The following is a 13,343-nucleotide window of genomic DNA, read 5'->3' on the forward strand; positions in this document are numbered from 1 at the left end:
TTTCCGTTGTTCCGCTCTCTATTGACATGGTTGTTGTGTGTGGTGGGGCGAGTGACTTTCTGTACGATTATGCGTAGGTTCGGATCCCGTCGCTGGCCACCAATGTTAGACGGGGACCCTGAGGGTCGGCCGGATACCGAGGGAGAGATCCCCGAGGGGGACCGTCTCCGGCGATCGTACAGACAAGTACCCTCCCTCCCCACAAACAGGCACCACACCAAGTCGAGTTCAAGGCTTTATATAAGGTTCTTAAGGCAAGGATATCAGCGATACAGGATAACTTGGACCCGGGGGTCCTCTCACTTCTAGTCTCTGTAAGGAAAGGGGGTAGCGGGACAGTCTTGGTACCGGATCGGTACAGGTTGTGGTAAAAGGCGAGCTCACAATCCTCGAGCTGGAGGGTCTGTGGATCGGGCCGCGGCAGCGCCAGCAGGCCAAGGTGATAGTCTCATAAAGCAGAGGGCCGCGGCAGCGCCAGCAGGCCAAGTCGATGGTTTCACGAGGCAGAGGGCCGCGGCAGCGCCAGCAGGCCAAGACGATGGTTTCACGAGGCAGAGGGCCGCGGCAGCGCCAGCAGGCCAAGACGATGGTTTCACGAGGCAGAGGGCCGCGGCAGCGCCAGCAGGCCAAGACGATGGTTTCACGAGGCAGAGGGCCGCGGCAGCGCCAGCAGGCCAAGACGATGGTTTCACGAGGCAGAGGGCCGCGGCAGCGCCAGCAGGCCAAGACGATGGTTTCACGAGGCAGAGGGCCGCGGCAGCGCCAGCAGGCCGAGTCACGGATGAGTTCTTCTCGGGTCTCTCGACTCCAGGATACAACTGCCTTCCTGGTCTGGCCCTGCCCCAGTTATAGGTCTGGTCCCCTTTGATGTCCGGACCCTCGCGCCTGGGGGCCGGGAGGTCCGGGATGAGGGAGTCCAGACACCCAGCAGGGGGGTGGAGCCAGCGCCCAGGCGGCCTGGGGTGATCGACACCTGGCGGAGGAGAGCCGTTGACGATTCCTTCTCCCATTGACTCGCCAAGTGGTCACTCTGCCTCCTGGGAGGATGGTGGGGCCTCGATGTCGGGGCCGGCCGGGCCCGGGGTTAGGGTCGAGTTGAGGCCACGCGGCCTCGTGCTGCAGTGCCCCAAGATGGCGGCCGGGTCGATGTCGTGGGGTAGATGGTGACCCGGGCCAGCTGGGTCCGGAGCTGGTGTCTTGTAGTGGAGGGATTGCAGGGTACTTCGGGTGGTCGTTTGTGGACTCTGGCTGGGGATGCAGGGAGAGCCAGGGTCCTGGTCCCATTGCGGGGAGGGGGGACAGCTCGAACATGCGGCCTGTCCAACAATTGCCAACAGCTTAATCTCTTGCAAATGTAAGACCTATTGTACCCTACTGGATTTCACTGAAGAAATTCAGAGTCTGGTCTGCAGGTGTCACGTGACAGACGGCCAATTGACAGCTGAGGGGGTTAAACCGTGCTGGGGTGGCACATTAAGGCGACGCTTGCTGTCCGTGCTTGTGAGGAGGTAGTGCACCTGATGAGGGAGAGAGAGTGTGTTTGCATATGTGCGTGCATGCATGTGTGTGTGTGAATAAGCACTTCCAAGATTTAGTGGGACTAGAGTTTTTATCTACAAATCATTGTTTTCAGCTGTGTTCTAATGGAATCAAAACACTACACCCCCCATAATGCATAGTGCGATCACATAAAAGTACAGAACTGGAAAGAGTGTCCATAATGACCAGCTAGACGGTTGTCACCCTAAGAAGGATGTGCTTCAGTCTCCAGTGCCACGGGCGAGTGGAAACACACACTGTGCTGGTGGAGAAGTAGAAGAAGTACAAGTGTCCATAGAAGAGAAGTAGAGGGGATGCACTCTCCACTCTCTATCCACTCTGCACTCCCTATGCACTCTCCACTCCCTATGCACTCTGCACTCTCTATGCACTCTCCACTCTCTATGCACTCTCCACTCCCTATGCACTCTCCATTCCCTATGCATTCTGCACTCCCTATGCACTCTCCACTCCCTATGCACTCTCCACTCTCCACTCCCTATGCACTCTCCACTCCCTATGCACTCTCCACTCTCCACTCCCTATGCACTTTCCACTCCCTATGCACTCTCCACTCCCTATGCACTCTGCACTCCCTATGCACTCTCCACTCTGCACTCCCTATGCACTCTCCACTCTGCACTCCCTATGCACTCTCCACTCCCTATGCACTCTCCACTCCCTATGCACTCTCCACTCCCTATGCACTCTCCACTCCCTATGCACTCTCCACTCTGCACTCCCTATGCACTCTGCACTCCCTATGCACTCTGCACTCCCTATGCACTCTGCACTCCCTATGCACTCTGCACTCCCTATGCACTCTGCACTCCCTATGCACTCTGCACTCCCTATGCACTCTTCACTCCCTATGCACTCCCTATGCACTCTTCACTCCCTATGCACTCTCCACTCTGCACTCCCTATGCACTCTCCACTCCCTATACACTCTCCACTCTGCACTCCCTATGCACTCTGCACTCCCTATGCACTCTGCACTCCCTATGCACTCTGCACTCCCTATGCACTCTGCACTCCCTATGCACTCCCTATGCACTCTTCACTCCCTATGCACTCTCCACTCTGCACTCCCTATGCACTCTCCACTCCCTATGCACTCTCCACTCCATATGCACTCTCCACTCCCCACTCTGCACTCCCTATGCACTCTGCAGTCCCTATGCACTATGCACTCTCCACTCCCTATGCACTCTCCACTCCCTATGCACTCTCCACTCCCTATGCACTCTCTACTCCCTATGCACTCTCCACTCCCTATGCACTCTCCACTCTGCACTCTCTATGCACTCTCCACTCTCTATGCACTCTCCACTCCCTATGCACTCTCCATTCCCTATGCACTCTCCATTCCCTATGCACTCTCCATTCCCTATGCACTCTCCATTCCCTATGCACTCTCCACTCCCTATGCACTCTCCACTCCCTATGCACTCTCCACTCCCTATGCACTCTCCACTCCCTATGCACTCTCCACTCTGCACTCTCTATGCACTCTCCACTCTCTATGCACTCTCCACTCCCTATGCACTCTCCATTCCCTATGCACTCTCCACTCTCTATGCACTCTCCACTCCCTATGCACTCTCCACTCCCTATGCACTCTCCACTCCCTATGCACTCTCCACTCCCTATGCACTCTCCACTCCCTATGCACTCTCCACTCCCTATGCACTCTCCACTCCCTATGCACTCTCCACTCTCTATGCACTCTCCACTCTCTATGCACTCTCCACTCCCTATGCACTCTCCATTCCCTATGCACTCTGCACTCCCTATGCACTCTCCACTCCCTATGCACTCTCCACTCTCCACTCCCTATGCACTCTCCACTCCCTATGCACTCTCCACTCCCTATGCACTCTCCACTCCCTATGCACTCTCCACTCTCCACTCCCTATGCACTCTCCACTCCCTATGCACTCTCCACTCCCTATGCACTCTCCACTCCCTATGCACTCTCCACTCCCTATGCACTCTCCGCTCCCTATGCACTCTCCGCTCCCTATGCACTCTCCACTCCCTATGCACTCTCCGCTCCCTATGCACTCCCTATGCACTCTGCACTCTTCACTCCCTATGCACTCTCCACTCTTCACTCCCTATGCACTCTCCACTCTGCACTCTTCACTCTGCCCTCCCTATGCACTCTCCACTCCCTATGCACTCTCCACTCCCCACTCTGCACTCCCTATGCACTCTGCAGTCCCTATGCACTATGCACTCTCCACTCCCTATGCACTCTCCACTCCCTATGCACTCTCCACTCCCTATGCACTCTCCACTCCCTATGCACTCTCCACTCCCTATGCACTCTCCACTCCCTATGCACTCTCCACTCCCTATGCACTCTCCACTCTCCACTCCCTATGCACTCTCCACTCCCTATGCACTCTCCACTCCCTATGCACTCTCCACTCTCCACTCCCTATGCACACTCCACTCTCCACTCCCTATGCACTCTCCACTCCCTATGCACTCTCCACTCCCTATGCACTCTCCACTCCCTATGCACTCTCCACTCTGCACTCCCTATGCACTCTTCACTCCCTATGCACTCTTCACTCCCTATGCACTCCCTATGCACTCTTCACTCCCTATGCACTCTCCACTCTGCACTCCCTATGCACTCTCCACTCCCTATGCACTCTCCACTCCCTATGCACTCTCCACTCTGCACTCCCTATGCACTCTCCACTCCCTATGCACTCTCCACTCCCTATGCACTCTCCACTCTGCACTCCCTATGCACTCTGCACTCCCTATGCACTCTGCACTCCCTATGCACTCTGCACTCCCTATGCACTCTTCACTCCCTATGCACTCCCTATGCACTCTTCACTCCCTATGCACTCTCCACTCTGCACTCCCTATGCACTCTCCACTCCCCACTCTGCACTCCCTATGCACTCTGCAGTCCCTATGCACTATGCACTCTCCACTCCCTATGCACTCTCCACTCCCTATGCACTCTCCACTCCCTATGCACTCTCCACTCCCTATGCACTCTCCACTCCCTATGCACTCTCCACTCCCTATGCACTCTCCACTCCCTATGCACTCTCCACTCCCTATGCACTCTCCACTCCCTATGCACTCTCCACTCTGCACTCCCTATGCACTCTCCACTCCCTATGCACTCTCCACTCCCTATGCACTCTCCACTCTGCACTCCCTATGCACTCTTCACTCCCTATGCACTCTTCACTCCCTATGCACTCCCTATGCACTCTCCACTCTCCACTCCCTATGCACTCTCCACTCCCTATGCACTCTCCACTCCCTATGCACTCTCCACTCCCCACTCTGCACTCCCTATGCACTCTGCAGTCCCTATGCCCTATGCACTCTCCACTCTGCACTCCCTATGCACTCTGCACTCCCTATGCACTCTGCACTCCCTATGCACTCTTCACTCCCTATGCACTCCCTATGCACTCTTCACTCCCTATGCACTCTCCACTCTCCACTCCCTATGCACTCTCCACTCCCTATGCACTCTCCACTCCCCACTCTGCACTCCCTATGCACTCTGCAGTCCCTATGCACTCTCCACTCCCTATGCACTCTCCACTCCCTATGCACTCTCCACTCCCTATGCACTCTCCACTCCCTATGCACTCTCCACTCCCTATGCACTCTCCACTCTGCACTCTCTATGCCCTCTCCACTCTCTATGCACTCTCCACTCTCTATGCACTCTCCACTCCCTATGCACTCTCCACTCCCTATGCACTCTCCACTCCCTATGCACTCTCCACTCCCTATGCACTCTCCACTCCCTATGCACTCTCCACTCCCTATGCACTCTCCACTCTCCACTCCCTATGCACTCTCCACTCTCCACTCCCTATGCACTCTCCACTCTGCACTCCCTATGCACTCTCCACTCCCTATGCACTCTCCACTCCCTATGCACTCTCCACTCTGCACTCCCTATGCACTCTTCACTCCCTATGCACTCTTCACTCCCTATGCACTCTCCACTCTGCACTCCCTTTGCACTCTCCACTCCCTATGCACTCTCCACTCCCTATGCACTCTCCACTCCCCACTCTGCACTCCCTATGCACTCTGCAGTCCCTATGCACTATGCACTCTCCACTCCCTATGCACTCTCCACTCCCTATGCACTCTCCACTCTGCACTCCCTATGCACTCTCCACTCCCTATGCACTCTCCACTCCCTATGCACTCTCCACTCCCTATGCACTCTCCACTCTGCACTCCCTATGCACTCTGCACTCCCTATGCACTCTGCACTCCCTATGCACTCTTCACTCCCTATGCACTCCCTATGCACTCTTCACTCCCTATGCACTCTCCACTCTGCACTCCCTATGCACTCTCCACTCCCTATGCACTCTCCACTCCCCACTCTGCACTCCCTATGCACTCTGCAGTCCCTATGCACTATGCACTCTCCACTCCCTATGCACTCTCCACTCCCTATGCACTCTCCACTCCCTATGCACTCTCCACTCCCTATGCACTCTCCACTCTGCACTCTCTATGCACTCTCCACTCTCTATGCACTCTCCACTCTCTATGCACTCTCCACTCCCTATGCACTCTCCACTCCCTATGCACTCTCCACTCCCTATGCACTCTCCACTCTCCACTCCCTATGTACTCTCCACTCCCTATGCACTCTCCACTCCCTATGCACTCTCCACTCTCTATCCACTCTGCACTCCCTATGCACTCTCCACTCTGCACTCCTTATCCACTCTCCACTCCCTATGCACTCTGCACTCCCTATGCACTCTCCACTCCCTATGCACTCTCCACTCCCAATGCACTCTCCACTCCCTATGCACTCTCCACTCTCCACTCCCTATGCACTCTCCACTCCCTATGCACTCTCCACTCCCTATGCACTCTGCACTCCCTATGCACTCTCCACTCTCCACTCCCTATGCACTCTGCACTCCCTATGCACTCTCCACTCTGCACTCCCTATGCACTCTGCACTCCCTATGCACTCTGCACTCCCTATGCACTCCCTATGCACTCTGCACTCTTCACTCCCTATGCACTCTCCATTCTGCACTCCCTATGCACTCTCCACTCTGCACTCCCTGTGCACTCTCCACTCCCTATGCACTCTCCACTCCCTATGCACTCTCCACTCCCTATGCACTCTCGACTCCCTATGCACTCTCCACTCCCTATGCACTCTCCACTCTCTATCCACTCTGCACTCCCTATGCACTCTCCACTCTGCACTCCCTATCCACTCTCCACTCCCTATGCACTCTGCACTCCCTATGCACTCTGCACTCCCTATGCACTCTCCACTCCCTATGCACTCTCCACTCCCTATGCACTCTCCACTCCCAATGCACTCTCCACTCCCTATGCACTCTCCACTCTCCACTCCCTATGCACTCTCCACTCCCTATGCACTCTCCACTCTCCACTCCCTATGCACTCTGCACTCCCTATGCACTCTCCACTCTCCACTCCCTATGCACTCTGCACTCCCTATGCACGCTCCACTCTGCACTCCCTATGCACTCTGCACTCCCTATGCACTCTCCACTCTGCACTCCCTATGCACTCTGCACTCCCTATGCACTCTGCACTCCCTATGCACTCTGCACTCCCTATGCACTCCCTATGCACTCTGCACTCTTCACTCCCTATGCACTCTCCACTCTGCACTCCCTATGCACTCTCCACTCTGCACTCCCTATGCACTCTCCACTCCCTATGCACTCTCCACTCCCTATGCACTCTCCACTCCCTATGCACTCCCTATGCACTCTCCACTCCCTATGCACTCTCCACTCCCTATGCACTCCCCATGCACTCTCCACTCTGCACTCTCTATGATGCTCTTCAGCGCTTTGCAGTGCGGTTAGGATATGAAGCGCTATATAAATTCAACTGTAATGCATTACGAAAAATGCCAAACCATGAAAAAACTCCCTGTTGCAAATCTTATGAGCAGTTTTACAAGTGTCTCACTCTCCACTCCCTATGCACTCTGCACTCCCTATGCACTCTCCACTCTGCACTCCCTATGCACTCTGCACTCCCTATGCACTCTCCACTCTGCACTCCCTATGCACTCTGCACTCCCTATGCACTCCCTATGCACTCTGCACTCTTCACTCCCTATGCACTCTCCATTCTGCACTCCCTATGCACTCTCCACTCTGCACTCCCTGTGCACTCTCCACTCCCTATGCACTCTCCACTCCCTATGCACTCTCCACTCCCTATGCACTCTCGACTCCCTATGCACTCTCCACTCCCTATGCACTCTCCACTCTCTATCCACTCTGCACTCCCTATGCACTCTCCACTCTGCACTCCCTATCCACTCTCCACTCCCTATGCACTCTGCACTCCCTATGCACTCTGCACTCCCTATGCACTCTCCACTCCCTATGCACTCTCCACTCCCTATGCACTCTCCACTCCCTATGCACTCTCCACTCCCAATGCACTCTCCACTCCCAATGCACTCTCCACTCCCTATGCACTCTCCACTCTCCACTCCCTATGCACTCTCCACTCCCTATGCACTCTCCACTCTCCACTCCCTATGCACTCTGCACTCCCTATGCACTCTCCACTCTCCACTCCCTATGCACTCTGCACTCCCTATGCACTCTCCACTCTGCACTCCCTATGCACTCTGCACTCCCTATGCACTCTCCACTCTGCACTCCCTATGCACTCTGCACTCCCTATGCACTCTGCACTCCCTATGCACTCCCTATGCACTCTGCACTCTTCACTCCCTATGCACTCTCCACTCTGCACTCCCTATGCACTCTCCACTCTGCACTCCCTATGCACTCTCCACTCTGCACTCCCTATGCACTCTCCACTCCCTATGCACTCTCCACTCCCTATGCACTCTCCACTCCCTATGCACTCTCCACTCCCTATGCACTCTCCACTCCCTATGCACTCCCCATGCACTCTCCACTCTGCACTCTCTATGATGCTCTTCAGCGCTTTGCAGTGCGGTTAGGATATGAAGCGCTATATAAATTCAACTGTAATGCATTACGAAAAATGCCAAACCATGAAAAAACTCCCTGTTGCAAATCTTATGAGCAGTTTTACAAGTGTCTCACGAGGGGCACGAGATGCTTAGCCCATACGAGTCTATTTAGGCCGTTTGGGTACTGAACACCCGCAATTTTAAGGACATTATTAAAACGGACTGTAAAGTCGAACTGAAAGAATGAAAAGTTAAGCATGCTGCAACAAAGGGGATCAGCCGAGCAATTTCACATCAGACAAACCACTGCGTAGTCCTCACTACAAATAAAGGGGCAAAAATTAGTTCTAGCGCCCATGCACTTGATGAACAGCCAGATCGTGGCCTGTGTCTTCATCATGTATGTTGGACAGGCCACATGAAGGGCTCGCTCCCTCCCCGCAGGACAGGGCCCGGGCCACCGTCAGCACCATTGCCCGGCCCAGCCGCCATCTTGGACACGGCACCACGCGGCCGGGCGGCCTCAGCCCGACCCCAACCCTGGGCCTGGCCAGGCCCCGACATCCCGGCACCACCCTCCACCCAGGAGGTGAACGGCCCACTTGGCAGGTCAATGGGAGTACGAAGTGTCGATGGCTCTCCCCCGCCAGGTGCCGAGCACCCCCAGCTTCCTCGGGCGCTGGCTCCACCCCCCTGCTGGGTGTCTGGACTCCCTCATCCCGGACCTCCCGACCTCCAAGAGCGAGGGTCCGGACATCAAAGGGCGCCAGACCTATAACTGAGGCAGCCCCAGGACAGGAAGGCAGTTGTATCCTGGAGTCGAGAGACACCGCGACGAACTCATCCTTGACGGACTGTTGGCGCTGCCACAGCCCTGCCTTGTGAACTATTGTCCTGCCTGCTGGCGCTGCCGCGGCCCTCTGCAACCTTCATCCCCGTGGGACCTGCTGGCGCTGCCGCGGCCCTCTGCAACCTTCATCCCCGTGGGACCTGCTGGCGCTGCCGCGGCCCTCTGCCACCTTCATCCTCGTGGGACCTGCTGGCGCTGCCGCGGCCCTCTGCAACCAGCATTCTCGTGGGACCTGCTGGCGCTGCCGCGGCCCGTTGTAACCTTCCTCCTCGTTGGGACCTGCTGGCGCTGCCGCGGCCCGTGCCACCTACGACCTCTTCGGGACCTGCCGGCGCTGCCGCGGTCTGACCCCCTCCGAACACCGAGCTCGAGGATTGTGAGCTATCACCGTTACACACCCGTACCCGTGGGTACCAAGACTGTCCCGCTACCCCCTTCCCTTACTAGAGACTAGAATTGAGAGGATCATCGTGTCCTGATCGCCCTGTATCGTACCACTCTACTACCCGAAGTGCCTATAAAAGGTGTTACCATAAGCTTTGTGTGGTGTCCATCTGTGGGGGGGAAGTTACCTGTCTGTGCGATCACTGTGCTCGGCCGACCCTCCAGGTCCCCGTCTAACATTGGTGGCTAGCGGCGCGATCCGAACCAACGCGTACCGTACAGACAGTAACTCACCCTACAACTAAAACCACAATGACGACCAAAGAGAGCGGATCGGCGGAGAAGTTCCAGATGGAAAAGCTGGAAGAATACAACCACCGAGAGCTCAAGCAATTTTGCATGGACTTAGGCATTGCTACCACCGGGCTAAGCACAAAAGAAGACTTCAAAAACGCCCTAGAGGCCTGGACAGAGACAAATACCGCAACCCCCCGGGACCCCGCAGCCCCGGAAGTCAACACCACCCGGACGGAGGAACGGAGAACAGGCCCCTCCCATGAAGAGATCCAAGAGCGGGAAAAAAATAGATTACACGAGTTAGACTTGGCACGACTCAGATTAGACGGAGAATTGAAACTGGCGGAACAAAAAATAAACTTAGAACACTTACGGCTCAGAGAAGAGCGAGAGGAAAAACAGAGACAGAGAGACCTCGAAGAAAAAAGACTGGCATACGAGCACGAGTGCAAACTAGCGGAGATAGAAATGCGCAAACTGAACAAAAACCTAGGGGTGCCCGAGCAACCGCACTCCCCGGGTCCTACCGAGCAGAAGGTCCACATCCCCAAGGATGTGGTCCGAGAATATCACCGGAACGACGACATACAGCAGTGGTTCAAGGCCTATGAGATTGCCATGACCGCCCACCGGGTCGCTCGAAGTGACTGGGGAGCCGGTCTATGGGGGAGATTCGTCAACGAGGGTCGTGATGCCCTGCTGCAGCTTCCGGACCATCAAATGACGTCCTATGACCACATGAAGGCCGCCCTCCTCAATCGATATGGACTTACACCCGAAATGTACCGCCAGAGGTTCCGCAACTGCACCAGGATCCCAGGTACGACGTGGTTGGAATACGTGAACTATTTCAGCCGAGCCTTCGAGGGGTGGATCAAGGGTAACAACGTAACCACTTACGAACAACTCTTCAATCTCATTGTGTGGGAGCACCTCTCCAACAACTGCTTTGTCGAGCTCAGGCAGCACCTCCTCGACAGTAAATTGACTGAACCCCGGCAGCTCGCCACCGAGGCTGACCGGTGGGAGAGCACCCGAGTGGCCCGGAGTGGGCCGAATGAGCAGAACAGAACCAACCAAGGTCACCATCGTCCCCGAGGAGGAGGAGGAGGCCCGGGCCGGGGCAGAGACGCCGCCCCGGCCGCACCCACTAACGCCACCCCGGCCCCAGCAGGCCGGGGAAACCCCCCGATGCGGCCGGGATTCCGAGCTAACGTGACGTGTCATCGATGCCAGCGAGTCGGCCACTATGCTAGTGACCCGACCTGCCCGAAGAACCAGGCCCCCGGGCCCCGCCAGATGGCGGCCGCCGCCCTGGGAGAAGAACAAGTCTCCGAAGACACGGAGACCTATGAGTCGGAGCAGTTCGAGTGGGAACCCGCCGCCATGACCCTGGCATGCCTAAGAGGAAGAGACATGGTCCCGCGGACTCCCCTGCCCGCCAACACTCGGAAGTACAGCCAATGGGTGAGCATCAATGGGCGCAAGGCCGAGGCCCTGCGTGACACCGGGGCCAGTGTGACGGCCGTCCGCTGTCACCTGGTGACCCCAGAACAAATCCTACCAAACGTACTTTGCCCCGTCCGATCGGCAGATAACTCGGAGAGCCTGTGTCGGATGGCCTGCGTCCCCTTCGAATGGGGAGGAGTGTCCGGCATGCTGAAAGTAACTGTCCGTGACGATGCCCCCGTAGACTGCCTCCTGGGGAACGATCTCGAGAGCTCCCCGTGGGCCGCTGTGGAAAGAAGAGAGCATCTGGGGATGTTGGGTCTCCCGGACTGGGCGTGCGTAACCACCCGGTCCATGGCCACCCGCACCATCCCTAGACCAAAAGAACCAGAATGGGCAGCACCTCCGCCCTCGATCACTCCAGAAGAAGACTTCCTCCAGACCGACCACCCGGACCCCACCCCAGAGGGGTCCACACAGCCCCCCGAGCTTCCCGACCTGGCTCAGTGGCGTCAAGAAGGGGGGCCCACCCAGGAACAATTCCGGCAGGAGCAAAAGACCTGCCCCTCCCTCGAGGGATTGCGACAGCAAGCGCTCGCCCAGAGCCAAGGAGACACCACCGGGGCCCACTGGGTTTATTGGGACAATGATCTCTTGTACAGCGAACAGAAAATCGCAGAACTGGGGGCCGGGCGAGTGCTGGTGGTGCCCCTCCACTTCAGAGACTTCCTGTTGAACCTAGCCCATGATGTCCCCCTGGCCGGGCACCTGGGCCAAGACAAGACCTACCACCGCCTGGTGACTCACTTTTTTTGGCCCAAAATGAGAAATGACGTATCCAACCATTGCCGGTCCTGCCCGACCTGCCAGGCCAGTGGGAAGAGCGGCCGCAAACTCAAGGCACCCCTACAACCATTCCCCGTGGTGACCACCCCGTTCGAAAGGGTGGGAATAGACATTGTGGGGCCCCTGGACCCCCGAACAGCACAGGGACATCGCTTCATCCTGGTCCTGGTGGATCACGCTACCCGCTATCCTGAAGCGGTCCCCCTTCGTACGATAACAGCCCCAGTAGTGGGTCGAGCCTTGATGGGGATCTTCTCTCGAGTGGTCTTCCCCCGGGAAGTCGTCAGCGACAGGGGTACGAACTTTATCTCAAAATACATGAAGTCCCTCTGGCAACAGTGTGGGGTCACCTACCGATTCACGACCCCCTATCACCCTCAAGGGAACGGACTGGTTGAGCGATTCAACCGCACGCTCAAAGGGATGATTGGGGGGTTGGAAGAGCCCCTCCGTCGCCAGTGGGATGTGCTACTACCGTGCCTTCTCTTTGCCTACCGAGAAGTCCCCCAGAAGTCCCTCGGCTTCAGCCCTTTCGAACTCTTGTATGGACACCCGGTGCGAGGCCCGCTCAGCCTAGTCAAAGAAGGCTGGGAAATGCCCCCTCTAAAGAACACTCCAGATGTTTTCAAGTACCTCCTAACCCTCCGCAGCCAGACCAGAAGGTTCAGAGAGATGGCAAAAGCAAACCTGGAGGCCAGTCAGGAGGACATGAAAAGGTGGTACGATCAAAATGCATCCTCCATCGAATTTGAACCCGGCCAACAAGTGTGGGTAATGTCTCCTACCGAACCATGCGCCCTGCAAGACAAATGGACGGGGCCCTTCAAAGTAATCGAGCGCAAGAGCCCTGTCACCTATCTCATCGATATGGAATCTTCCCGAAACCCTCTCCGGGTCCTCCACGCTAACAGACTGAAACCCCACTTTGTACGCTCCGAACTCAGTCTCCTGATGGCAACCGACAATGGAACCGAGGAGGACTCCGAACCCCTTCCT

General features: G+C 56.6%; 1 protein-coding gene across 1 annotated transcript in view; it reads left to right on the top strand.

The window, feature by feature from the left end:
- LOC144802665 (cytosolic carboxypeptidase 6-like) overlaps window positions 1-13,343 on the top strand; it is a 689,851-nt gene that overhangs the window by 48,766 nt on the left and 627,742 nt on the right. The window lies entirely within an intron of this gene.

This window comes from Lissotriton helveticus, chromosome 1_2, assembly GCF_964261635.1.
Source record: "Lissotriton helveticus chromosome 1_2, aLisHel1.1, whole genome shotgun sequence".
Taxonomy (NCBI): domain Eukaryota; kingdom Metazoa; phylum Chordata; class Amphibia; order Caudata; family Salamandridae; genus Lissotriton; species Lissotriton helveticus.